A 26,687-nucleotide genomic window follows, 5' to 3' on the forward strand; every position below is an offset into this window, starting at 1 on the left:
CAAAATTCATCAACTGCCAACTTGGAAAGACTTTTGTTTGCAAACACCGCAGCTCTGTTGCTTTCATTTCCTTACACTCTTTAAAGTTTTATTGCACCTTTTTTTCGTAACCAGGGCCGACGATCACCTTTTCGGGAGCGAAAGGCACAAGAACCAAATGCATCTATAGTCGGGAAAGTGGTGGATGATGGAGCCACATCTTCTAAACTTTACAAAGTGCTGAAGCCTGATCTTATAGGTTCAGCTTGTCCACACAAAGGTGCATCTTTTAAATTCAAACACACCGGGGAGTGGGAGGAGAGGGATGGAAGACGGGGAAATGAGTTATGATGGCTTTGTTGTTTGTGTTTTGCACTAAGCATAGAAAGCTCAGATTTTAGGTTCCTTCCCCACACCCAGCCTGTGACCTCACCCTCCCAGATAGGAGGGCGGGACCTGGAGTGGTGCGAGGGCTCAGCTTCAAAACAACAGCCCAGAGAGAGGCGAGCAGACAGGGGCCGTCTGCAAGAACAGCTGTCTGACCTCCCCCCCACCCAGGCTTCACCTCCCCAAGGCACAGGTGAGTACTCGGAGCTAAGAGTTGCCCCCTTCTGCAAAATGTCAGAGAAGCCAAAAGTTTGGAGATGGAGAAGTACTAGCTCCCTGAAGGAAATGCCTGTCCTAGTTTTTTTTCTTCGCTGCAGAGCTGATGCTGTTTAATCGAAAGGAAAACACTGATGTCTAGATTCGGGGGCTTGATGTGCTGGTGGGAAAAAAAGAGTACGATCGTGTTCAGGTCTGGGAGGAATTATCTCCGGATTCTCCGTGTCTCTTGCCAGAGTGAAAAGTGCAGAGGAAAGAAACCTAAACCCGATCAAAATATAATTCTCCCCCCCCCCCCGTCCGTGAAATGAGAGAAGTCTTTGGATTTGTTCTTGTTGCCAGTTTAACCGTGATCTCCTTGGCAAACTGATTAAGGGCCGTAAGGGGAGTTGCCCACCTGTGAGATCGCTCCTCAACATTGTAAATGAGAGAACGGGCTCATTGGTTTTGCTTTTTTAAACTATGCAACGCTGGCCTTGAAAATATGTTTGTTGTTGTTGTTTTAAAACTTAATGGCATGATTAAACTAGATGGTTTCCCCATTTCTGTTATTTAAGCTTTAAAAGGCAAATTTTGGACCTCGCATAATCCATTAATGGGGATAAGGCAGTATCCATTGCACAGTTGGAAACAATTTTCAAAATGACTCAGAAACAATTCCTTCACGTATTTCATATTTGGGAAAGCGGGTCTATGTGTTTCGGATTTATTGCCTGCTTGTCCCAAAAAGAGCCTTGCTGTCGCATTTCTGGGTAATGTACCACCTAGTGGAATGAAATATGTTTGAGTGTAATTCAGCACAGATTTTTGGCACAAAGTCCACTATAATTGCAGACACTTAAAAAAAAAAAAAACAGAGTACACATTTTAAACATAATACTATTATCACCTTGTACTGAAAATATTGAGTTCAAACCTTACTTTTGATTTGTAACCTAGTTAGTGATGGCAGGTAAAGGCCAAAACGGTCCATCCAGTTTGCCAAGTTCAGATTCCACTGTTTTGGGTAAATGAACCTATCAGTTTTCATCTCATATACGACCTATTGCCATCCCCCTCAAGCCCCCCCTTCACATTATTACCTAACTTCTCAACACGGCCTCACCTACTCCCATGCCGTCCTATACTCATTGAAATGTCATTTCAGCTGTGGTCTCACTGTCCTGGTAGGCAAACAGCGAAGGTGACACAAAGGTTGATGTGGAAAAAATGTCCCAATGGATTCAAAGAGTTCACAGCAGGAGTTTTATTCAAAAATATGTAATGACACGAATCGTGTTTCGCCCGCAAGAGCCTGCCTCAGGAGTCCCTGTATAATGTACAAGTGAAACTTCCCTACGTTCTGTGGCGTCTTCTTAATTAAGAAGTGCGCTCCTGTGTTTGTTACATTCTACTCCAATTCAATAGTGCGCACTTCGGCGTTCGCTACAACAGATACTCCTTCTCTGCACATATTCAGCAGACTGCTAAAGCCTGGGACTTTCTCTATAATATCAGCAAAATTCGCCCTTTCCTTTCTGAGCACACTACCAGAACCCTCGTCCACACTCTTATCACCTCTCGCTTAGACTATTGCAACTTGCTTCTTACAGGTCTCCCACTTAGCCATCTCTCTCCTCTTCAATCTGTTCAAAATTCTGCTGTAAGACTAATATTCTGCCAGTGTCGTTATGCTCATATTAGCCCTCTCCTCAAGTCACTTCACTGGCTTCCTATCTGTTTCCGCATACAGTTCAAACTCCTCTTATTGACCTATAAGTGCATTCACTCTGCAGCTCCTCAGTACCTCTCCACTCTCATCTCTCCCTACATTCCTCCCCGGGAACTCCGTTCACTGGGTAAATCTCTCGTATCTGCACCCTTCTCCTCCACTGCTAACTCCAGACTCCGTTCCTTTTATCTTGCTGCACCATATGCCTGGAATAGACTTCCTGAGCCGGTACGTCAAGCTCCATCTCTGGTCGTCTTCAAATCTAAGCTAAAAGCCCACCTTTTTGATGCTGCTTTTAACTCCTAAACCTTATTCACTTGTTCAGAACCCTTATTTTATCATCCTCACTTTAATATTCTCTTATCTCATTTGTCCTGTTTGTCTGTCCTAATTAGATTGTAAACTCTGTCGAGCAGGGACTGTCTCTTCAGGTTCAAGTGTACAGTGCTGCGTACGTCTAGTAGCGCTATAGAAATGATAAGTAGTAGTAGTAGTAGTCTTCTGGATTCTGGAATCTTGCCACTCTTAGGGATTCTGGAATCTTGTTACTCTTTGGGATTCTGCACGGAATCTTGCTACTCTTAGGGATTCCGGAATCTTGTTACTCTTTGGGATTCTGCATAGAATTTTGCTACTCTTTGTCTGTCCTGATTAGATTGTAAGCTCTGTCGAGCAGGGACTGTCTCTTCATGTTCAAGTGTACAGCGCTGCGTACGTCTAGTAGCGCTTTAGAAATGATAAGTAGTAGTAGTAAAGTAGTAGGTCATTTGTTAGACGCCATAGAATGTAGAGAAGTTCGACTTGTACACTATACAGGGACTCCTGAGGCAGGCTCTTGCGGCCAAAACACAATTCCCTCTGAGAGTCTTTTACATGTTTTTGAATAAAACTCTTGCTGTGAACTCTTTGAGTCCCTTGGATGTTTTTCCCACATCATCCTTTGTGTCACCTTCGGCTGTGTTTGCCAGTTTGAATTGACCTATGTGGAGGCTTTTTGTTCTGTGCTTGTCGCTCTCTGTTCTGGTCACATCAATCTTCTTAAAAGTACAAAGCTGTGACACCATTGGTGTTTAGGGTTGTTATTTCTGTTCTCTGCAAACTGGACCCCGTGCTTTCCCTTTTGACTGATTCAATATTTGCAGTGCTTTAAAAGAAAGCTGGTGGCAGTTGAATTACCTATGCAATCATAGTCATCTGTAAGGAGATGTGAGAGCATGAGTGCAGCTCTTTTATTTGAACTTTTCTACCTTAAAACATTGCACTTCAAACTCTAGGTCAGTGACTTCTGAAGGTTTTCCATGTGGGATCTATATGAGAAATTCATTTGACACAGCAGAGAGTTCAGGCAAAAATGCTGTACTTGCTAGCGTTTTAATTATATGTACTTGTAATTCATTTTCATCATTTTATTTTGATCTGTGGAGATAACACCTTGTGCCAAACCTGATTAATACCGCAGTCTTGGGTCTCATCCTTTTGAGGTAACTTCTGAGCTATCACAAGAAGCAAGGCAGAGAAGTCAGTGGACAACTATGAATATTTTTTCAGGTTCAGAAACTTTTTGCCAACAAAATCAGCTTTTAAGGAAATTGTTAGCTAAAGTAGAGAGCACTAATGTTGTTTAGTCTTGGTTCAATGGAACAGAGTTTTATCAGATCCTAAAATGAATGTCTGTGTGGAGATAAGACCTCATTATGACACTGGAGAAAATATTTCTTCACTCAACATGTAATTAAACTCTGGAATTCATTGCCAGAGAATGTAGTAAAAGCAGTTAGCTTAGCAAGGTTTAAAAAAAGGTTTGGCTAGCTTCCCAAAAGAGAAGTCCATTATTAAAATAGTCTTGGGGGAAAATCCACTGCTTATTTCTAGGATAAGCAGCATAAAATGTATTATAATGTTTTGAGATCTTGCCAGGTACTTGTAACCTGGATTGGCCAATGCTGGGCTTGATGGACCTTCGATCTGTCCCAGTATGGCAATACTTATGTTCTTACGATGATAGGGTTGAGGAAGGAGGGGGGTTTGAACCAAGGCTATTCTAAAATTTTTACTTGTTTTATTTTGGAAAGCTTTACATAGAATTTTTAAAAAGAAGGCTAAATAATAAGTCATAGTAGAATACTATAAAGCTGTTGGGGTGGGGGAGGGGAATCTGACAAAAAACCCCAAAACAAAACCCTGAAGCTTTACGAGCAGTACCTGTAGTGATATACACAATGTATTTTCTTGCAACCCAGCTGTCACCATGCCTTCATAAATTGTCCATCCTTTCTTTTGACTCTAAAAGTTTTCTTGTTTTAGGGGTATACAGATAATGTTATAAACTGGAAGTGATGACCTTTGAACTCTTAGTATATCACTGGAGATAATTATTTCAGGGGTTCCTCATGGCTCAGCCAGAGATATTAAATATGTTCATTCTTAGAAGTTAGGTAGGTAGTGAGTCCCAGTCTAAACAGGCTGAAGTTCAAGGGGATACATGATTTTCCACGTGCCTTCATCAGAAGCTATGGGACTTCCTTTTAAGTGTGACCACAATACACAACTATACATATAGGTATGAAGAGCAATTTTATAACCAGATGTGTGAATGGCCTCCCAGTGGAGGTGGTGGAGACAAAGACTGTGTCAGAATTTTAAAAAAGCCTGGGACAGGCATGTGGGATCCCTCAGGAAAAGGAGGAGTTAGTGATTACTGAGGATGGGCAGACTGGATGGGCCATTTGGCCCTTATCTGCTGTCATGTTTCTATGTCTTTCCTTTTAGGACAATCTGTAGATAGGAGATCTCCTCTGATAGCACTTTGCAGAGCTACACTGAGAACTCTTAGCCTGGTGGGCAATGCATCAGATCTAGTGACATGGTTCCTATGGAGATCATGTTAAGTTCGGCAGCTCAAAAGTTTGACAAGCCCAGACATGGTATTGGACCTCACTGTCTGAAGAACGATGCTGGTTTTTAACTCCTCCCATGGGGCCAAATAAGCTCAAGTGATACAAGTAGATTACTGTAGAGTGATCCTGGCTCAAAATTTTCATTTCATGTAACACCCTTGTGTAGCACTTATCATGCCATTTTCAGGCTCTAACTACCGTCTTGCTCTCATCCTCTGCTTTTGTCCTTCCTCTGTTCTGGGACCTTCCTGGCCTTCTCTTCTGTCTCTAGGCTTCTGCCAACTCCCTCTTCTTTATCTTCTTTGTTAAATTTAATATATTCTATATTTATAACCCACTAAACTGAAAGTATTCTCTTTGTTCCCCTACCACAGTTGCCGTTGCTGCAGTCATTTTCCTTCGATCTTGAACCCGACGTACACCCTGTCAGCCGAGCCCATTAAATAACTTGTGAGCTGATGAGTTAACATCTGATCTAAGATGGGTGTTAAATATTAGACTATAGTTAGCACATAGTAAATAATGGTGGGGCAAAATACATGATGCCATTTACTGCATGGCCACCAAATCCTAACATTTGAATGCAACTAATTTTAGCACATGCACAGTAAAGTAATTATGGGCTGATTTAGCATGCATATTAGCTCTTTAGTGTACGGTATGCTATTCTGGGATATAATATGCTATTCTGAGTGTATGCCAAGTTCTAATGCATAGACTCCCATGTGTGTTACTAAATACACTGGTTGTTTCCAATTAGCATGGACTGGGAGCCAACAAATGTGCTCTTTGTAAAGCTTTTGTTTGATCTGGCAATTTCCTCCCAAAACTAGGACTTGCAGCTAGTGCTAGGTACCTTCATTTGCAACTACCCAGGGAATTTTCCTTCTTCTTGTATCCTCTTTCAACTTTCTTTAGCTCAGTCGCTGAGTGACAGTCCTTGACGGAAGACATGCACAAAAGTTCTATACAGTTGTTAGGGCTAAAGCCAGGCACTTGATGTCATCATTGCATGATTACTACTACTACTACTATTAAACATTTCTAAAGCGCTACCAGGGTTACGCAGCGCTGTACAATTTAACAAAGAAGGACAGTCCCTGCTCAAAGGAGCTTACAATCTAAAGGACAAAAATGCAGTCAATCAAATTGGGGGCAGTCTAGATTTCCTGGATAGAGGTACAATGGTTAGGTGCCGAAAGCGATCACTGACTCCTTCTTTTCCCTTCACTCCTGATTGACCTGGGGAGTGGAATACATGAGCTACCAGACCAGCCCAGAGAGGTGGTTTTTATAGTAGAATTTGATGGCAATGATGAACACTGTACACAAATTCTTTTCAGAGATATCCATTTCATTTGCTGTAAGATAGATTTAGTAAGGAGGACAGCAACATAAGACTGGAAGAGTTGCTCTACTAGGTCACACCAAAAGTCAAATTATCCCAGTATGTTATATGTACTTTTTGTTATGTGTTTGCTATTTTTGAGTTGTGTTTTACTTTTTATGAGTGTAAGTTGTAACCTGCCTAGATGTATTGGATAGGAGGGATGTAAATTTGATAACTAACTAACTAACAAACTAACTAAGGAGGTCTTTTATAAAGGTGTGCTAGCATTTTTAGCAAATGCTAAATCGAAGAGATGCCCAAAGGAATATATGGGCATCTCTTAGCGTACACTTATTTTTAGCATGTGCTAAAAACGCTAGCGTGCCTTTGTAAAAGGGGACCTGAATAAATATTCTGGTTTCTTTAACAGTGGTCACTCCAGGTCACAATTACCTGGCAGAATCCCAAAAAGTAGCAAAATTCCATTCTGCTCACCCTCAGGGTTAAGAAGTGGTTTTCCCCAGGTCTACCTTAATGGTGGATGGTCTTGTCCTCCAGGAATTTGTCCAAACTTTTTTTTTTAACCCAGCTACATTAATTCCTTTACCACTTGTTCCAGCAATGAATTCCAGAGCTTAACTCTGCGTTGAGTGAAAAAAAATATTTTCTCCTATTTGTTTTAAAAGTATTACTATGTAGCTTTGTGGAGTGTCCCCTGCTCTTTGAACTTTTTGAAAGAGTAAACACTTGATTCATATTTACCCTTTCCATTCTAATCAGGATTGTATAGACCTCTCTCATATTTCCCCTCAGCTGAAGAGCCCTAACCCTCTTTAGTCTTTTCTCATATGAGAATCGTTCCATCCCTTTAATCGTTTTGGCTGCCCTTCTCTGTACTTTTTTCCGATTACACTATATACTTTTTTCAGATTAGACAACCAGAATTGCACTCAAGGTACAGTATCACTATGGAACAGGAGTTCTCAACCCAGACATCGGAACACACCTAGCCAGTCAGGTTTTCAGGATATCCACAATGAATATACATGAGAGAAATATGCATGCGTTATCTCCTTTCTATGCAAATCTGTCTCATACATGTTCATTGTAGGTATCCTGAGAACCCCCGTCATAGAGTGATAGAGATGCATTATGATATTTGTTGTTTGTTTTTTATTCTCTGTTCCTTTCCTAATAATTCCTAACATTCTGTTTGCTTTTCTGGCTGCTGTTGCGTACTTGGGGCCAGATTCTATATATGGCACCTGAAAAATCTGCATGGAAAAAAATACGCCTAGGCATATTCTCTAAAGCATGCCTACATTTTATAGAATAGGCTTAAATTTCCACGTAGTATATAGAATACACCGAGTGCCTTTCCACGCGACCGAATTTAGTCATGGCCATTTACACCACATTTTACTTGGTGTAAATCCCGACGCCTAAATTTTAGGCACAGAGCAGATGTATTTTATAACGACGCACATAGACTTTAGAAACGCTCATGCCACACCCCTTTTTCAACTATGCAACTTAGAATTTATGTGCACCATGTTACAGAATACGCTTAGTGAGTTCTGTGCATAAATCTTAATTAATGACAATGCTGATAATTGCTTGTCAACATCTAGTTGACAGCGTTGATTAGCTAATTAACCAATTAAGGGGCCCTTTTACAGAGGTGCAGTAGGCTCTACATGCATGCAGCGTACACCAAAACAAGTCTACTGCCAGGCTAGTGCACCCCCTGGTGGCAAGTTTGGCTTTGATGCATGCCCATACCACTGGGACAAATTATTTTTTGTATTTCCTACTGCATGTGGCGTTTCCGGCGTTAATCGGCAGTTGGCACATACCAGCCGGTCACCGCTCATGTAGTGCGTGAACTCTTACCACTAGATCAATGGGTGGCATAAAGGGCTCAGGTTGTAAATAGGCACGAGCTGGTTTCAATTTTACCACAGGCCCTTTTCCCGGCCCAATGAAAAAAAGCCCTTTTCCCCAAATGCGGAAAAAAGTGGCCCGACTTGGGCCAAAAACACGCACCCACACTACCGCAACCCATTCTTTGCTGCAGCTTAGTAAATGGACCCCTAAGTTACGTGCATTGTTATAGAATATGCTTCGATTTCCACACGGAAATTAAGGCACGATATATAGAATCTGGAATTTAGTGGAAGATTTCAATGTATTATCTATGATTAAATCCTTTTCCTGGGTGGTGAGTCCTAATGTGGAACGTACATCGTGTAGCTATGATTTGGTTATTCTTCCCAGTGTGCATCATTCTGCACCTGTCTATATATTTAAACATCATTTGCCATCTGGGAGCCTTCCAGCTTCCCAAGGTCCGCCCGCAATTTCTCACAGTCTGCATGCAATTAAACAACTTTGAATGGATTTGTATCATCTGCAAATTTGATCACTCCACTCAGTCCCGTTTCCAGATCATTTATAAACACGTGACCAATGGCCAGACTATCTCCCACCCTCTGTTGCTGATTGTCATTGTAGTGATGTGGTGTAGAATGATACAGTCCTATCTTTGTAGTGAATGAAAACCAAGAAGTAACATAACTGGATTCAGGGTTTTTCATCTCTCTCTTCTGTGGATCTTGCATACCATTATATACTGACCGTTAACTGAAGATTTGACACTATTTATTTATTTCAAGTATTAATCAAAAATAAATGGAAAAATAAAATGAAATGGCGCGCGTTAGGGATGGGAACGACCGCTGGGCTCCGATCGTTCCGGATTGGCACGCAGTAAGCCTGCGGTACGCTTTCCTCCGCTTAGTAAAAGGGCTCCTTAATTCACTATTTTTAAAGCATTCTAAAATATATTGCCAACTGGATAGTTTGTCGAGGCTTATGGGACGTCTTCATCTCAACTTAAGTTCAGAGCTTTATTGTTGGAGTGGGTTTCATCTTTACGCTTATTAGGTCAATTTCCAGAAAAGGTAGGAGAAATTATTATCACACCATTACTAAAAAACTCTAGGGAACCAAGTTATCTTGTTTCTAACTATAGGCTGTTCACATTGATACCTGTGTTTACTAAACTCTCAGAAGGTATAATTTGTGGTCAATTAAATTAATATTTGTCTGGATGTAATATTTTACACTCATCCCAGTCAGGGTTTCAAGCTAGGTACAGTACAGAAACAGTTATGGGATTGTTATTGGATAAAGTTAGATTGTTACTGGGTAATAATCATAGGGCCATCATACTTCAATTCGATCTTTCGAATGCATTTGATTTGGTGGACCATGACATTTTGCTGTTTGAACGCGAATATATTAGTGTTGGAGGTAGCATTTTAAAGGTTTTGTCTCTCCTTTAGATCTTAGAGTGAAACAGACGAATGTTAATCCCTGTGGAGTACCACAGGCATCTCCGTTATGCCCAAAGTTATTTAATTTCTTTTTGTATAGTTTAGGCTTAGAGCTAGAATGTCAAGTGTTTGTTAGTTACACCTATGCAGATGATGTTACTGTAATGATCCCTGTTTATCAGACCCAAACTCAGGTGACTCTAAACAGTAGAAATGTGTTTGGCTCTTATTAGTTCCTGGATGGTGAAACATAAGCTTAAACTAAATGCTGAAAAAGACCAAGTTCATGTTAGCGAATAATAAACCTGATCCTCTATCTGATCATATTATTATTGGTAATTAAGATCTTATTTAGGGTGGTGGACTTTGGTCCTGGGGAACTGAGTTCGATTCCCACTTCAGGCACAGGCAGCTCTTGTGACTCTGGGCAAGTCACTTAACCCTCCATTGCCCCATGTAAGCCGCATTGAGCCTGCCATGAGTGGGAAAACGTGGGGTACAAATGTAACAAAAATAAAATAGATACTATTGGAGATTCTACATGGAATGTTGCTACTATTGGAGATTCTGTTGCTACTGTTTGAGATTCTACTTGGAATGTTGCTACTATTGGAGATTCTACATGGAATGTTGCTATTCCACTAGCAACATTCCATGTAGAAGGTTGCGCAGGCTTCTGTTTCTGTGAGTCTGACGTCCTGCACGTACGTGCAGGACGTCAGACTCACAGAAGCAGAAGCCTGCGCGGCCACATTGGTGATCTGCGAGGGCCAACTTCAATCTCAAATAGTAGCAACAGTGGAGGAGTGGCCTAGTGGTTAGGGGGGTGGACTTTGGTCCTGAGGAACTGAGTTCGATTCCCACTTCAGGCACAGGCAGCTCCTTGTGACTCTGGGCAAGTCACTTAACCCTCCATTGCCCCAAGTAAGCCGCATTGAGCCTGCCATGAGTGGGAAAGCACGGGGTACAAATGCAAAAAAAAAAAAATTTATTTATTACACAGTTTCTGTACCGCACTATTACTACTACTACTACTATTTAGCATTTTTACAGCGCTACAAGGCGTACGCAGCACTGCACAAACATAGAAGAAAGACAGTCCCTGCTCAAAGAGCTTACAATCTAATAGACAAAAAAAATAAAGTTATCAAATCAATTAATGTGTAGAAGAAGGAGGAGAGGAGGGTAGGTGGAGACGAGTGGTTAAGAGTCAAAAGCAATGTTAAAGAGGTGGGCTTTCAGTCTAGATTTAAAGGTGGCTAAGGATGGGGCAAGACGTAGGGGCTCAGGAAGTTTATTCCAGGCGTAGGGTGCAGCGAGACAGAAGGCGCGAAGTCTGGAGTTGGCAGTAGTGGAGAAGGGAACAGATAAGAAGGATTTATCCATGGAGCGGAGTGCACGGGAAGGGGTGTAGGGAAGGACGAGTGTGGAGAGATACTGGGGAGCAGCAGAGTGAGTACATTTATAGGTTAGTAGAAGAAGTTTGAACAGGATGCGAAAACAGATAGGGAGCCAGTGAAGCGACTTGAGGAGAGGGGTAGTATGAGTAAAGACGACTTTCTAGGTGGTTTACAATTTTCACGTGCACAATTAAAACAGATCACTAACAACACTTGCTCTTCCAGCAAACAAACACAAATCACAGATAGCAACTATCTCTGTGCCTCCAGGTCAATACCAAGGGGTCTCCTAAAAAGGAATGCCTAGGGTTACCATACGTCCAGTTTTATCTGGACATGTCCTCTTTTTGAGGACACGGCCGGGCATCCAGGCGGGTTTTGTCAGCCTGCCCGTTTGTCCGGATTTGCAGAAGAATGGGCAGGCTGGTGGGCAGATGGGCAGGCGGGCCTCAGGTTGTCCTCCCCTCCTCTCCTTTATCTTATTGTAGGGCCTTGGTGACCTCTTTGGGGCAGGAAAGAGCCCCCTCATTTTTGGTCGTCACGTCTGCAGACTGTCTTGCTCCCGGCGCCGCTTCAAAATGGCTGCTGAGAGTTCGAGTAGCAGCCTCGCGAGACTTCCACAGAAGTCTTGCAAGGTCACTGGAACTCTCGGCAGCCATTTTGAATCAGTGCCGGGTCCGGGAGCAAGACAGGTCTACAGCTGTCTGGGCAGGAAAGAGGGGGCTCACACATTTTCTAAATTGAGCATAGTTCTTCAATAGTGAATTTGATTTGGGAGCTGATTCCACAGCCTTGCTCCTTCCACATAAAACATTCTCAATCTATGATCTTCCAATCGTATATATTTCACAGTTTGTACATCAAGTAATAATTTGTTATCAGAGCGAAGGGACCTTTTTGGACAATAAATTTGTAACAGAGAAGCTAAACTGACTGGAGGCTCATTGTTCAGACACTTATAAATTAGTGTCAGAATCTTAAACTGTGAGCACCAGGGGCGTAGCTAGGTGGGGCCATGGGAGCATGGGCCCCAGAGATTTAGTCTGGGCTCCCTCCACTTTTGTCCCCCCCCCCGGCCGACCCTCCCCCACCACTTTGAACCCCCCCCCCCTCCGCCGCCGCCACAAGGTACCCCAACCCCCGCCAGCTTTAGTCTTCTTCAGTGCTGGTCTCCAGCATGTTCGCTCACTTTGCTGATCTGTGCTGTGAGTCCCGATGTCCAGCAAGTTCCTTTAAGTGGAAATGTGCAGGATGTCGGGAATCACAGCACAGATCAGTGAAGTGAGCGAACGCACCGGAGACCGGCGCTGAAGAAGACTAAGGCTAGTGGGAGTTGGGGACTCCCGCCAGCAGAGGTACCTTGCGGCAGCAGCGGGGGGGGGGGGGGGGGGGCCAAAGTGGCAGCAGTGGGGGTCAAAAGTGGCAGGGGAGGGTCATCGTCGGTGGGGAGGGTTGGCGGCTGGGGGAGGCGGGCTAAAATGTGCCCCCCCACCTTGGGCTCTGGACCCCCCTCCCGCCGTGGTCTGGGTACACCCCTGGTGAGCACCATTTAAGCGGCAGCCAATGGAGTTTCATCAGAACTGGGGTGATACGGTCAAATCCTGCTGTTCTGGTCACTATCCTTTCTAAAGCATTTTGCACCATCTTAGGGGTTTATATGGATCAAACATTGTCTCTGAATCTACATATAAATGTCCTAGTTAAAAGGTCATTCTTTTTACTAAGAAAACTGAGACGAGTTAGGACATTTTTAAAAACTGCTCAAGTTAGATTGTTGGTTCAGAGTTTGTTACTGTCTAAGCTTGACTATTGTAATCTTATCAATTTAGGTGGCACCAAGCATATATTAAAAAAACCAGACAATACAGAACACCACAGTCCATCTGATCTTTGCTTTAAACAAATATGATAGAATCTCAGGATATCCTATATAATAAAACGCACCTCCAACATTCTGAAGCTGACTGCATGGCTGAGGCATTCCTGCTCTCTGTATCCATTTCCTGAATTGACATCACATACTTCCAGGTTCGTCACAAGCAGAAGTGACCAACCACACGAGGTTTCTCGGCTTCAGAATGTTGGAGGTGCATTCTATTAAATAGGATTGGTCAGTTCCCTGAAGCACAGCCAGAGCTCAGCGTCCTGCACAGTAACGCTCAGACACTAGAGGGGGGGGGGGGCTGACACCAGAGAGAGGGGGGGGGGGGAGGTATCTCTGTCACACACACACTCTCTCTCTCACACACTCTCTCTCTCTCTCTCTCTCTCTCTCACAGTCAATGTCTTTCTCTCTCGCACTCTCACACACTCTATGTCTCACACTGTATCACATTCACTCTCTATGTGTCACACAGTCACTCACACACTCTCTTGGTCTCATACACTCAGTCTCACAGAGAGTCTGTGTCTCACACATACTCTCTCTCTCTCGCACACACTGTATCTGTGTGAAACACACACACTCTCTCTCTCTCACACTGTGTCTCACATACGCACTTGCACACACTCTCATTCTCACACACACACTCGCTCCCAGACTCACTCTCTCTCTCTCTCACACACACACACACACTCGCACTCTCTCTCTCTCACACAGACACTCTCACATACACTCTCTCAAACATACACACTCCGAGGAAAACCTTGCTAGCGCCCGTTTCATTTGTGTCAGAAATGGGCCTTTTTTTACTAGTGTTATTAGGTTACACTAACTCCCTATAGAAGCTAGGGTTTTATTTAAGTCTTCGTGTGTTTTTTTTTAAGGTTTAAGATGGGGCTTGTCCAAAATATCTGCCTTCTTTCAGGGGGCATTTTACAAAGCGGCGGTAAGTTACCACGGGAGCCCTTACTGCCTCCTCAATGGGTGGCGGTAAGTACTCCCTGCCACATGGCCACGCGGTAAGGGTTATCTTACTGCGTGGCCATTTGGGGGGTTATTTTACTTGCTACGGTAAAAAGGGCCCTGGCACGTGTAAAACAGCCCCCGATGATACCACAGGGCACTTTTCCCCTCAGCTTAATAAAAGGACCCCTCAATTTGATACTCTTATTAGAAATAGGCGAGCTATTAATAATTCTGTTTTGCCTTTCCTTTTCTGTTAGAGGTTGGAAGATATTTAAGATACATGAAATATTGCTCACTTATCAGGCTCCTAAAATCTGGCACGATATCTCTGTATGTTTCGATCAATCTTATTCCTATCGGGTTTTCAGAAAAAAGACTTAAGACTTTGTTATTTAAGAAATATGTTTTGGGTTAGTAGCTATGATTTTATTTATATATTTTTCTGTAATTCCCAGGAGTATGTCCTGTAGTAGCAGGGTACAAGTACCATTGTTATGTTATGTTGAACTTCTGTAGCACAAGAGGGTCATGCTGCTTTGGTCTCATTCTTTCAGATGTTGAGCAAGACATCAGGGTGACTTTCATATTTTCAAAAGTGTAGGGTTCGATCATTTGTTAATGTAAGATGTAGCACTGCCCAAATCTTTGCATTTGTGGCTAGCAGCAGCAGGACCAGGACTGGAAGTTAAGGGGCCTCCAGGACATTAGGCTGAAGAGATGACCAGGGGAATCTTTCAGAGGGAAGCCAGTCTCCTTTTCCTTGTCATAGGAAGCAGAGTGCTGGCATTCCTAGGCCTTGGTTCTTTCTCCTTTAAACTGAACAAAGTACCGGAAGAACTTGCAGGGAAAGATATTTGTGGTTCTAATTAGAGTTCCTGCTGCTTCATCCAAACCCCTTTTTACTTGATATCTAACGAAGCCAGAAAGCAGTAGTCATTACATAACTTCTGAATTTTAAAATTCTTGCGTATGTTTTTAGTATTTTTACATGACAGATGTGCTTGCCATTATTTTAAGAAGCACTGTAACAATGCGCCTTCCACAAAGATTGTCTTTCCTGTTTTCGTTTCACCATTTATAGCTCTCTTCTGCCCACAACAGAGACTTCTACCAGAAAACTGTCAGACGCGGCATTCATCTGGAAGAGTGTGTGGCAATCCTATCCGCATTCTGGCTTCATAATGTTCTCCTGATTGAAACCAGATTTCGTTTCTTAACTCTGTACACATCTTCAACTCTTTTTGCCTATGTGAGAGTATCTCAAAACGGATAAGAAAACGTCCACCTAATATTGCTTCACATTTTGCAGCTTGCACTAAAGTTGCTCATTTGTTTGCAAGTAAAAGACTCCCCCTGAAATAGCAGCTGGTGTGTATCTACTATAGACAGGGCATTGCACATAGGTGGAAATGAGCAAACCAATCTGATTTGGCCAAAGGACAGGTAGTGGGTCAGGCGCAGCAGGGGTTTCTGCAATGAGGAAAAGGAAACTAGTGTAGGCCAGCAATTCGACAGAAAATCACCGTAGGATTTGGCATGTTCCAGTATATAATGTGACCAAGAAGGTGCTGTGGGGATCAGCACCTAGCCTAATCTTCTTCAGTGTAACATTGCGGAGGGACTAGAAGAGAAAGTTGATGGATAACAGTGGCGTAGCCACAGGTGGGCCTGGGTGGGCCCGGGCCCACCCACTTAGGGCTCAGGCCCACCCAACAGTAGCACATATTTAATGGTAGCTGGTGAGGATCCCAAGCTCCGTCAGCTGAAGGCTTCCCCCTGATAGTAACAAAAACGCTACTCTCCACGATACCGGTACCTGCACATGGTGGAAAGAAGCATTTTCTCACCAGCTGAGATTTTTTTTTGGTGGTGGGGGTGAGGGAGAACACTTGGTGCCCACCTAGTTCTTGCCTAGGCCCACCCAAAATCTGTTTTCTGGCTACGCCCCTGATGGATAATGTAACAAGTAAAGAATATATATTCCCACTGTATCTACACGGTGGTCTTTATTTATTGCACAGAGGGCTCATTCACTTTGTGGTGCAGTCACAGGCTTTATCGCACAGTGATTTAAGACGTGTAGGACACAGACAGTGCATGGTAATGCTGACTGGAAGGTATGGAAAGAGACATCTCTATTAGGAAGAAAGTAAGATTATCTCTCTGCAGATCTCTAGTGACTACCAAGAGCCCCATTCTGTAGGCCATCTCAAAAGAATATTGATCAGATCAAAGCAAAATAAAAAGATGGCTCCAAAAATGGTACATGGCCTGTACTATAAGACATGTACAGTTCACAGGCAAGGCATCTCTGGCCCGGTTTAGCGCCTTTACTCCGCATTTTCCCCACTATTTGCATTCCCCCAAAGAATAGTTCTTGTGAATTAAGTTCCTTTCCCAAACAACACAGTTCTTTATTAGAGTTTCAATCAGCAAACACAGCCTTAACATAGGCAGACCAATTACTTCTGCAGTACTCCTGCTATGGTCATCAACGTCCTACCCATGCATCTTCCCTTTAAGTATCGCTCCTAGTATTATATATCATTCCCCAGTCCAGTGAATCTCCCAGCTTTCAGGCTTCTACAAAACGGCTTTTATTGTAATGCCCTGCAGGTGGTTCCAGTTCCTTCCACCTTGCTTCAGTGCCTCTCTGCCACCTAGGACTACTTCTGCCCTTTTTCTGACTTCTGTCTTCCAGGGCTGGAGGAGATAGGGGGTGACTGGTCCCATCCTTATTTCCGTTGGCTCAAGAACCCTCCCACTGACTATTTCCCAGAGCTGAGCGAAAGGAATTATTTTTACTCAATGATCTTTAAAAGAAAGCCATCAGCTCTCTATCTCTTCTTGCAACCCAAATCCTTATCTTCCTCAGGCATTATAGTTCAAGGACAAAACACAACCCTCCAAATTCTATAGAAGTCGCTAAAATTGCATGCATAAATTTGGGCATCTGCCCAATTTGCGTGCGCAATTGAATTGAATAACGAGACAATCAGCACAGATCAGTGGCGTAGCTACGTGGGGCCACGGGGGCCTGGGCCCCCGTAGATTTGGCCTTGGACCCCCCTGCCGACGACCCTCTCGACCCCCCCCCCCCGCCGCCAACCCTCCCCGCCGCCGCCGTCACCGTGGGCTACCTTTGCTGGTGGGGGACCCCAATCCCCGCCAGCCGAGGTCCTCTTCTTCCCGCGAAAGGCTTTGTTCTGTTTCTGACATCCTGCACGTTGTACGTTCAGTAGTAGTAGAAACAGAACAAAGCCTTGCAGATCAGCCAGCAACGGACGTCAGACTCACAGAAACAGAACGAAGACTTGCAGAAGGCTTCATTCTGTTTCTGTGAGTCTGTACATGCAGGACATCAGAAACAGAACGAAGTCTTCCGCGGGAAGAAGAGGACCTCGTGGGTTTGGGGTCCCCCGCCAGCAAAGGTAGGCAATGGCGGGGGAGGGTTGGCGGCAGGAGGGGGGGTTGAGAGGGTTGTCGTGGGGTCAAAGGTGGTGGTGGTGGCGGCGCTGGGGGGGGGGGGGGGCTACGTCCCTGGCACAGATAATTGGCTTCTTGACAAGCATTTATTGGTTGTAATTGGATTTAATTATAATTTACACGCGGGTCCAAAAGAGTGGCCATGGGAGAGGGTCATGGATGGATTGGGGGGCCTTCTCACAATTAATGCGTGTTGTTACAGAATAACGGGGATCCTTGCCTAATTTAGGTGTGGGGATTTACACCAAGGTTTCATTGGGGTAAATGGTCATGCCTATATGTAGTTGCGGTTCCTTGCGCTAAGCTCTATTCTATAAATGATGCCTAGCTTTAAGCACCATTTATGGAATAGCTCTAAGCGCTATTTTTTTCGGTGCTGATTTTTTAGGCGTCATTGATAGAATTTACCCCAATGTGTCCATAGCTCCAAAGGCAGGGCAAGTCCATGGTTCCCTTGGGAGCAGCAGTCTCCTGCTCCTCTGCAGACTGTCCGTTTAGTTGCCGTTCTCTCTTCCAGTAGCTTCTGAGCCTGCCCCTTCCTTTTCTTTAGGAGGAGCTTATTCTAGCTACCCTTTTCTCTTATTGGAGGCTTTTGTCGGGGACTGCATTTCCCTTTCTCCCCACATGAACCTCCCCTCCAGCTTGTTTTGCCCTTTCTGAGGAATGTACAGCCTTTCTATACTTGCCCTTCCTCCACCTCATTCTCTTGTCATTCTCAGGTAGCTGCTTTCTGACATTACTCCATGGCTTGGCTGCCTGCCCTCAGGATACCCTTCTACCCCCCCCCCCCCCCCCCCCCCCATGGCTCTTAAAATCTTAAAATGCCAGATTGTTTGCACAATTAGTTTGCGGGCGCTTTTCACCTTATAATGACAATTAAACAAATGGAACCTCAAATCCCCCGGTAGTGAAAATTTCAATACAGAACTACCACTACCAACATAGGGGTCCGTTTATTATCATAGGTTCCGTAAGGGACAGAAGAGGAGGAAAACCAATCGCTTAAAAAAAACTCACTCTAAGTGAGAAAAACGAGCGACTTAAAAAGCCTCCTGTTCCTTACTAACGCCTAATGTGGAGTACGCCAATCACCAAACTAAACAAACATGTCCTAAGACAATTGTATCCATTGTTCACCACCCTTCTGAACTAAAACCCCCCAGGAAAACAACCTCCATCTTCTAAATCTCTTAGACCCCCCACAAGGAAAACAAATTTTAACAGCTTGGGTATTTGGGTACTTAGCTGCAAGGCATAAATCTGTCCAGATCCCAACGGGGGCTCCTGATAGTATCCAAAGGGAGAAGTTGCCGTCTTTCACCCCAACATTCAAGCAGAGTACATCAACTCTTCAACAGTACCGGGACTTTGGTATTCAAGTCTGTTGGAGTCTTTGAGTTTATGATGTGCAGTGCTCTTCCTGACGCAGCCTTTTTGTAGGCGAAACAAGGCGGGGTACAAATGTAAAAAATAAAAGTTATGGGTTATATATTCAGCTGGTGGCAGTCAGTGATTTTTTTCATCACTGCTGGCTTTTGGCCCAGATATTCAGTAACAACAAACAGTACTCCTGTTCTATATAAATGACAAAATCTTTATTAGTGAAAACAAACCAGTGCATTAAAAGAATATTTGGCCAGATATTCAGTGTCAGGCCAAGTCTGGGCACCCGCTTTGAATATCTAGGTATTTATGGCCGGCTGACACGTAACTGGTTAAGTGCTGATATTCAGCCTTAGGCGGTTAAGTTAAATTGGCTGAAGATAGGACCGCTATTTATGCTAAGTGCCAAATGCCCCCCGGACTGTCCATTGAATAGCCAGTTTCAGCTAGTGCTGATATTCCAGTTTGAGTGCTGCTGACAGGGCCGCTGAGAGCCAGAGCCAGGGCAGGGCTGCCGCAGATGCCCTTCCTCCACTCGGTACGCACACAAATGCTGCTGCCACCCCTCACTCGCTCACTCAGGCCACCCCGCCCTTACCTTCCTGCGTTAGCGTGTCTGCTCCCCTCCAGTGTCCGAGGGGGGGGGGGGCGGCACTGGGATCTGTCTCTCCTGCTCCTGTGTGGCGATAACCCGGTCCTGACACACAGAAGCAGGAGAGTCACGCATTCTGGCACCGGGCACCCTTGGAGGCCGGGCCCGGGGAATTTTGCCCCCCCTCTCAGCGGCCCTGGCTGCTGAATCAGTGGATAGTCTCACACAGGCAATTTAATTGGACAGGAGTCTCTAATGCCTGGTTAAATCACTTTGAATATTGTCCCCCTGTGCTTTTATTTTTATACATTTTTACTTATTTATTGAAAAATTTCTATTCTGCCTAAAAACTAAGCGGAGTACCACTGGCGTAGCAAGGGGGGCGGGAGGGGCGGTCCGCCCCGGGTGTCAGGTCGGGGGGGGGTGCTCCCTGCCAGCTCCCCCCCCTCGGCGCATCGACACCCCCCCTCCCCAGTGCCCACCCTCCTCCGTCCAACCAGCTCCCTACCTTTAAAAAAATATCGGAATCCGAAGCGAGGCGCAGCGCCTCGCGCCTGCACGTAAAAGAAATGTGCACCATCTCATCGGGCCTTCTCTCGCTCTGTCTGTCCCGCCCTTGCGGAAATGGGAAGTTGCATCAGCGGAGGCCGGGACAGACAGAGCGAGGGAAGGCCCGATGAGATGCTGCACATTTCTTTTATGTGCAGGCGCGAGGCGCTGCGCCTCGCTTCGGATTCCGATATTTTTTTAAAGGTAGGGAGCTGGTTGGATGGAAGAGGGTGGGCACTGGGGCGGGGGATGGGTGTCGCGCCGAGGGGGGGGTATGTCATCGGGCTGCACCCGGGGGGGGTGCAACGGCGAACCGCCCCGGGTGGCAGCCCCCCTAGCTATGTCACTGCGGAGTACAAATAACACACACAGATAAAAACAGGATATGAATACAATTTCTTTATACTATTCCATCTCTCACAAAGGTAAGAAAGCACTAACAAAACAACTTGAATGAGTTTTCAAACTTTTTCTGAACTGTTTTACTCCACGACATAAAGATCCTGGCAAGCTCTTCCACAACAGTGGCCCTGTTACTGAAAAAGCTGAAGCAAACCTTTCTGCATAGCTTGTCCTTGTCATTCTCTCAGGGGCGGCTCAACCATTAGACCACCCGAGGCCTCTCCCCCTTTCTTCCTCTACCCCGTTCCTGAGTTTTACCTTGTTTCTTCGTGTTTCATAAGCCGGTGGCAGCAGCGATTCTGATACGTTGCCCTGACACCAGCGCCTGCCTCTTCTCTTTAGTTCGGCCACCTCTCTGATAGTCCCAAATTGTTCAAAGGTGTTAAATCGCAAGATAACTGTGAGAAATTGCAGGAGGACCTCTTGAGAATGAGAGACTGGGCATCCGAATGGCAGCTGAAATTTGATGTGGAGAAGAGAAAAGTGATGCAACTAGGGACAAATATTCCAAAGTGTAGTTTAGGTTTCATATTAGGAGTCACCACCCAGGAAAAGGATCTACCGTGTTTCCCCGAAAATAGGACATCCTCCGAAAGTAAGACCTAGTAGAGGTCTTGCTGCAATTTGAAAATATAAGGCCTCCCCCGAAAATAAGACCTAGCAGGGGAGGCCTTATTTTTCGGGGAAACATCAGGGTCACCCCCCCACCCGAGATCGCCGGCTCCCCCCCTCGATCAGCGGCTCCCCCCACCCTCAGTCGCTCCCGGAACTAACCTCTTAACCGCTTCCTTTCACCTTCGCACTCGCCGCAAGCAGCAGGGCTGGCCACTCCTTCCTTCCGTGTCCCGCCCTCGCCTGATGTTACGTTACGTCAGGTGAGGGCGGGACACGGAAGGAAGGAGTGGCCTGCCCTGCTGCTTGCGGCGAGTGCGAAGATGAATGATGAAAGGAAGCATTTAAGAGGTTAGTTCCGGGAGCAACTGAGGGCAGAGGGAGCCGCCGATCGAGGGGGGGAGCCGGCGATCTCGGGTGGGGAGGTGACCCCGATGTTTCCCCGAAAAATAAGGCCTCCCCTGAAAATAAGACCTAGCAGGTCTTGGGGAGCAAAATTTAATATAAGACAGTGTCTTATTTTCGGGGAAACACGGTAAGCATCGCTGAGGACAATATGTTGAACTATTTTGCTTAGTGTGTGGCGTTTTGCAGGGTGATTTAACATTTATTTATTTAATACATTTGTATCCTATCCCGCGCTTTCCCACACAGGGCAGGTTCAGTGCAGCTTACAAAGTAAATATAATTACAAAGTCATGCAAGGAGAATATTACTAGCTGTAGTAAACATGGCTATAAAGGCCTTAAGAATAAGCTAGATGAACATGGAAAGGTGCAAAAAGGTAGGATAAGCAAAGGAAAAGGAAAAGGAATGGGAGGGGTGTGGTGTAGGGAAGGCGGTGAAGAAAAGACTAGAGGATAAGCATGAAGGAGAATTGGGAGACAAGGACAAGATATAGTGATCATCAGAAGAGGAGTCATACGGGTGGGTTAATAAGGTTAATATTAGTTGGGGGAATTTGCAAGATAGTGGTAGAGTTGCAGGGAGCAGTTCGGGGGGGGCGGGGCATGGGTGGACTGGGGGGACAACTCATGCCCCTCTCTCTCCACCTCATATAGGCATGCTATGGACTGCCACCACACCCCACTGCTTGTTTCTGGCTCTGAGCAGCAAGCTGGGACTTCTTGCACGTGCAGGAGAAGTCTCAGCCTGCTGCTCAGAGCTGGAAATCAGGAGCGGGGAGCAGCAGCAGTCTATTCACTTGGCTGGCGAAGCTCAGCATCTCCACCAGCAAAGTAAAAGAGAATTGAGGTGGGGGCCCGAGCCCACATTTTGGGAGCCAGTGGTTAAAGTAGCCATGGAGGGCCTACCTTCACAACCGGCTCCCAAAATGCTTCAAAATTTAACAAACGGCTCTCGCGAGCCCGTGAGAGCCTGCTCCCACATACCACTGGTTTAAACTTTTGGAATGGACTCTGTTGTTTAAAGTGTTTTTGTGCAAGTTGGCTGATTTTAATACAATTTTGTATGAATTGTTATGGGGGTTCTTTTGGTCCTATGATTGTAAATGTTCAGTTGTTTTCCCTTTTGAAGTATGGTGATTTGAACACTGAGGATCCTACCTCCCTCCCCTCCCCCCATTTATTTGGTTCAAGTTTATCGCTGATTGTTTCTGCCAGTATGTAATTTACTCAGTCAGCTGTGTGCTTTGAGCAGAACATTTTGTTTTTGGTATGGTAATTGAAATCTCCCATGATTACTGTGCTGCAAATTTATTAGTCTTCCTAATTTCTGTTAGTATTTCATCACAGAAAGAAGCGAAGTAAAAAAAAAAAAAAAGAAAAAGATAAGTAAGATGAAAGCTGCACAAAGACAGATAGAAGAACTGATGAAGACAGAGGATCCTAGAAAAGGAATTAGGAGAAGGCAGACAAAATAAGAGTGTACAATCAGGGAGAAAGTCTGGACGGCATAATATATTGGAGACTAGCAGCACTTGTTGATGTAAAACAAATTTGGCCAGTTTCTATACGCCTAGTTCACCCTTTCCTATAAATCTGTATGCTCATCTCTAGACAAAGGAACTGGCAGGTTGCCAAATCTATATGAAATACAGAAGACCGTGCATAGATTTTAGCTGCATTTAGCAAATGCTGACTTAAATCTAATCACATCATCAATGTTTTCAAATCAGCTGCAAATGCCAGATACAGAATGATCTTTTAGTTATCTAAACTGTTCTTCATGGACAGGGGAACAGACTGTCCTTTCTTTTTAGATCACCTCCTCAATCTGAGGCCAGTGCCGGACAGACTTCTACAGTCTGTGCCCCAATTATGGCTAGATACATCTGGATGGGCTGGAGTGGGCTTCGGCAGCTCCGATAGTGAGGGAGTATGTCCAGTGCAGGGCAGACTTCTACAGTCTGTGCCCTGAAAATGGCAAGGGTAGAGAAAGTGTATCAGGCTACAGATGAAATAACAAGGTGGAATCGGAATTCAGAGGAAGCAATGTTTATTCAGAGACCCGACGTGGCCTGTGTTTCGGCAAATGCCTGCATCAGGGGTCAGTCAGAAGTACAGCTTGAAACGTTGTTCCGTGGAACTCTTCACTATGGAGGCAATAAATGAAAATATGCAAAAGGACATCCGCGTTACTGCAAACAGCAATGGCAGTTACCTATATCCGCTATGCATCTTATGAGACCTCCTTCTGATTTGCCTGCTGAAAATGGCAAGGACAGATCAAGATCAAAAATATATATGTTATAGTGCAACACACTCTGTGAGTTTTTCTTATGTGGGCAGACTGGATGGACCATTTAGGTCTTTGTCGGCCATCATCTACTATGTTACTATGATCGATATTTAAAGGCAGTGAGTGTATAACTTGCTTATTGGTTTATTTTTTTAAAAATAAAATGAACAATTATCAGGCCATTTAAAATTGTTGTTATAATTATAAGCCAGGGTGGGGCAAGAGCAGTTTTTAAAGTTGTCCATTTGGGTGAGAAAGTGGTCTGCTTGTTAGAGCAATAGAGAATCCAAGGCTCAGATCCTGTTTCTGTCATTAACACTCCTTGTGGCCTTGGGCAACTCAGTCTCCCACTGCCTTAGATAACCATTTAGCCCCGGATTCAATATATGACGTCTAGATTTGAGCACCCAAAAATGGGCATGCTCCCAAGATGACATGACTCCCCCCTTAATCCCCCACTGATTGCTGTCCCCTTCCCTCTCCCCTGAAAGTAAAACTGGAAAGACCCCCTTGGTCTCTTAGTTCTCAGTCTTTATAGAGCAGCAAGCGTGTCCTTAGAGTAGCCTAGTGGTTGGTTCAGTGGTTTGTAAAGATGGGGACCCAGGCTCATATCCCACTCTACCTGTTACACTTCTGATGGAAAGTGTGAGCTCTCCAAAACTCACCAAAAAACTACTGTACCCACATCTGGGTGACGCCTGAAGGCAGAAGGGCATAAGGGTGTACAGTTGGGTACACTAGGTTTTTGGTGGGCTTTGGAGGGCTCCTTTAATGTGAAATCCACTGCAGTGCCCCCTAGGGTGCCCACTGCACTGCTGGGATGTCTGTGTGGCCAGTCTATTAAGAATGCTGCCCCCCCCCCCCCCCCCCATATGTCTCAATGGATTGTTTTTATGTGTTTTTCCCTTGGATGTTTTTTTCCAAAATGGTCCAAAAAGATAGATGCACTGAGTACAAAAACATCTAGCAAATGGCCATTTTTGAAAAAAAAAAAAAAGATAAATGGTTTTTTGTTTCGAAAAGCACTATATTCGCCACTTGACTTTTGAATGTTTTGAGCAAAATGTGCAAAGTCGGATTTAAATGTCATATTAAAAATGCCCCTCTATATCAGCTATCTCTCACCTTTTACCCACATATTTTTAACCTCTTAAAAAATGTAGCAACTGGTAAGGCAAGACTTCCCTTGGCTAAATGCATGTTGGCTCTGTCATATTCTGTCTACAAATTTGTCACTTTGCCTGATTACATCTTTGAGGTTCACCATGATTTTCTTTCAGTTTCTCCAAATCATCATCGTTAAATACTGTTTCCGACGTGGGTTATCTTCCCCACATGCTCCTCAGTAAAGACCAAGGCAAAGAAGTCATTGACTAGGAAGTGTTGTGAAATAAGCTTAGTGCATTTTAACACAAGATTTTCCCACATGCTAAGGCCTGGTTCTATATATGGCATGGTGAGTTACGCGCGCTAAATTGGACGTATGACCAATTTATGTGCATAATGTAATTGAGTAACAAGTTAATCAGTGCTAATTGGGTGATAACAACCAATTATTGGCATTAATTGGCCTAATAATGAACATGTAAATCCTAACACATGTGACTATTGGGGGACATAGCTAGGGAGGTTTCTGGGGCGTTCCCAAATTTTACACTCGTAGATATAGAATATGGCCAAACTGCCTAATGCAGGCGCTGGCATTTATGCTTCTTAGAGCAAGCGTAATTGCAGGTGCAGTTTATATACTAAGTGAGATCACAATAAGCGTGTTAAATTTGCTACTTATAGAATTTACCCTTAAGCCCATGCTAATTTTTTTCCATTAACATGCGAGACTTGCAAAAATATTAACACAGGAGTGTTAAGTCTGCATTATCCAGTTAGGATGTGCTAATGTGAACGCTCTAGCTGAATAATATATCCACTTCCATTCCCTGCTCATGAAATGCCCCTCCCCCAAAAAACAACAACAAAAAGCCCCCCAGTAAATGGAATGTTTAGAATTATTTATTTATTTATTTTAGTCTATTTGCACTTAGTATACAGCTTTTCAAATGTTCATTGTGTACTGTTGAGTTTTTGAGTATTGATATTATTTTATTACATAGTAACATAGTAGATGACGGCAGAGAAAAACCTGCACGGTCCATCCAGTCAGCCCAACAACATAAACTCATATGCGCTACTTTTTGTGTATACCTGACCTTGATTTGTATCTGCCATTTTCAGGGCACAGACTGTATAAGTCTGCCCAGCACTAGCCCCGCCTCCCACCATCGGCTCTGCCACCCAATCTCCGTTAAGCTTCTGAGGATCCATTCCTTCTGAATAGGATTCTTTTATGTTTATCCCACACATTTTTGAATTCCATTACCGTTTTCATCTCCACCACCTCCCGCGGGAGGGCATTCCTAGTATCCACCACTCTCTCAATACTTCCTGACATTTTTCTTGAGTCTGCTCCCCTTCACTCTCATTTCATGTCCTCTAGTTCTACCGCCTTCCCATCTACGGAAAAGGTTCGTTTGCGGATTAATACCTTTCAAATATTTGAACGTCTGTATCATATCACCCCAGTTTCTCCTTTCCTCCAGGGTATACATGTTCAGGTCAGCAAGTCTCTCCTCATATGTCTTGTAACGCAAATCACATACCATTCTTGTAGCTTTTCTTAGCACCGCTTCGATTCTTTTTACATCCTTAGCAAGATACGCCCTCCAAAACTGAACACAATATTCCAGGTGGGGCCTCACCAACGACTTATACAGGGGCATTAAAACCTCTTTTCTTCTGCTGGTCACACCTCTCTCTATATAGCCTAGCAACCTTCTAGCTACGGCCACCGCCTTGTCAC

General features: G+C 44.4%; 1 protein-coding gene across 1 annotated transcript in view; it reads left to right on the forward strand.

The window, feature by feature from the left end:
* Positions 1 to 456: 456 nt before the first annotated feature.
* EMP2 (epithelial membrane protein 2) overlaps positions 457 to 26,687 on the forward strand; it is an 86,983-nt gene continuing 60,752 nt past the window's right edge. Inside the window, exon 1 of the mRNA XM_030212917.1 lies at positions 457 to 559. The gene's annotated coding sequence lies outside the window, so the exon portion shown is untranslated. The remainder of the gene's footprint in view (positions 560 to 26,687) is intronic.

This window comes from Microcaecilia unicolor, chromosome 8, assembly GCF_901765095.1.
Source record: "Microcaecilia unicolor chromosome 8, aMicUni1.1, whole genome shotgun sequence".
Taxonomy (NCBI): Eukaryota; Metazoa; Chordata; class Amphibia; order Gymnophiona; family Siphonopidae; genus Microcaecilia; species Microcaecilia unicolor.